This window comes from Octopus bimaculoides, chromosome 10, assembly GCF_001194135.2.
Source record: "Octopus bimaculoides isolate UCB-OBI-ISO-001 chromosome 10, ASM119413v2, whole genome shotgun sequence".
Classification (NCBI taxonomy): domain Eukaryota; kingdom Metazoa; phylum Mollusca; class Cephalopoda; order Octopoda; family Octopodidae; genus Octopus; species Octopus bimaculoides.
This window is the reverse complement of record NC_068990.1, coordinates 66,823,012-66,825,483: the sequence shown is the minus strand read 5'-3', so window position 1 is coordinate 66,825,483 and position 2,472 is coordinate 66,823,012.

Sequence of the window (2,472 nt, the reverse complement as noted above, 5' to 3'; positions counted from 1 at the left end):
TATTTATTTCTAAATCTCTTGTAGAATATATCAAGCTGTGGCTAGATAATTAATTAAGACATATAACTCCTATTTTGTCTATGAATATTATACCTATTATTAACAATACATATCAAATTATAATTTTTATAAACCAGAAATTATTGCTTAGTATTAGTACTAATCACCAATTTTCTAAAAATTTTAAGTCGAAAGGAGAACTGACGGTTAAATAAAAACTAAACATGTATTTGAAAATACATATATCTCCTTATTTGGTATTTCACAAGGTACATACAAATACAGCTTTACTAGTATAAACATTTATTTAAGAAGTTTTAAATAGAGACACGTGTTGGATTTTATGGAGAGAATGTCAGTTTTAATATTATATATATTAGCACCCACTTACTATATATGTTTAGTCTAGATTTAAATAAATATGACTGGAAGAAAGAATATAGAATCCCCAAATAATAGCTAAAAAAAAAAGACTATGTACTTTAATAGTCTTTTTTAGTTTTTTTATTAGCTACTGACGAGTACAAATAAGACTAATACGATTTTCTATTTATAAATACCTGAGGACATTTGTATGAAACAACTGTATGGAAACATTGAAAATAAAAACTATAATCTATCTTAACATCTAATCTTCTCAATCACATTAAATATGATTGAATTTGTTGAACTTTGTTTGATAAGTTATCATATACTGATTATTTCTATACAAGCTTTCATACCTATACGAATTTATATAAGAAAATTCGGAAGTAATGTATGAAGAAATCATAGGAAAAAATTCCAGTTAAAGGATGAACATATATTATTCACCCAATAAATTATATATAAAAAATATATATAATATATAAATATAAATAAATAAATATAAATATGTGTGTGTGTGTGTGTGTGTGTGTGTGTGTATGTGTGTGTGTGTGATGCGTGATGGCATACACACACACACACAAGAGGAATTACGCAAGATTCCACTGAGCCCGCATCTGACCCAAAGTTCCGAAAAGCAATGAAGCTACAATTCATAAAAAAGTTCTCTTCAAAATTAAATGTTTGAAAGAGAAGCAGTGGAACTACATTTTGTTAAAAAGATCGGAAAGAGCAACAGAGACAAATGAAACATACTATGAACATTACATGGTTAACTCACGCAAACGCTGTGGCCAGCTCATACGACTAGAGAGAAATAATGCAAATGAATGCTCGAATGAACGCTATATTGCTGTCTAACAATATTCACATACTATGTAAAATGACATCGATGGTGTCTGTCAAGAAAGCTTCTTCATGGTCATTTTACCATTTTATCATTTTTGAAATAGTAACGATGATAGTTGAAGAGAAAACGTTTATATTATACTGTTAATGTTGTTTCTGAATTCTGCTCCAATGTTAATAACGTAATATTCTTCAGTAAAAATGATCAGATATTCGTGAAAAAGATCTCTTTTGAATTATGTTATCCAAGCAAGCAAGAAAATGAAAAATAAATCCTACAAAATGAAGAAAGATACTAAAAAATACATTTAAGTAGGTCCTGCTTTGTTATATAAGTTATATCCTGCAGAATGGCTTCTAGCTAAATATACAATATACATGTTATTACAAAACTCATTTATGCTGTTTGATTAAATGTACATAGTCAATAGATTGAATTAGAAAAAATACCGAATTCAAATTATATTTCTATTTTCTGACTTTATTTTCTTATTTTATGAATGTTGTACTAATATTTAATGTCTGTTCGTGCAATACGTGGAATTACACAGAATATAGGATTTCACTATACATGTATAAAGGAATATACATTTCTTTGAACTCTATTTTTATTTTTCCTTGATGATCACATCTTCACCCCTTTTCTTATCTTTTTTATCCTACTCCCTAGAATTGACATTAGCACTTGTGAGAAAATATGTTTATTTGCGAATATGTTGATAGGTATACAATGAGAAAGGAAACAGGAGGAGGAGAAAAAAGAAGAAAAAAGAAAAAGTGCTGTGTATATTGTTTTATTGGACGCCCAGGAAAGGAAAGAAAAGAAAGAGGATTTCACATTTCGAGCGAAGCTCTTCATCAGAAATATAGAAAAAGTCCAAAGAAGGGAAGACGGAGAAAGAAAATCGCCAACGATACACACGCGATCGCATATTGAAATGATCGGAAGGGAATGGGTAAAGAAAAACTTCTTTCTAAGACAGGAGATTGCACGCGAAGAAGTTATGTGTGTGCATGTGTGGGTATGTGCATAGGCGCAGGTCCGTGTGTGTGTATAATGATAGCACGTGTATGTGCGTATGTGTGTGTGTGGTTGTGGTTGTTTTTGTACGTGTGTGGTTGAACTTTGTATCGCTTAATGTAATATAGAAACATGTGTGTATTTATATCTTTCTATCTATCTCATCTATCTATCTATCTATCTATCTATCTATCTATCTATCTATCTATCTATCTATATATATATATATATATATA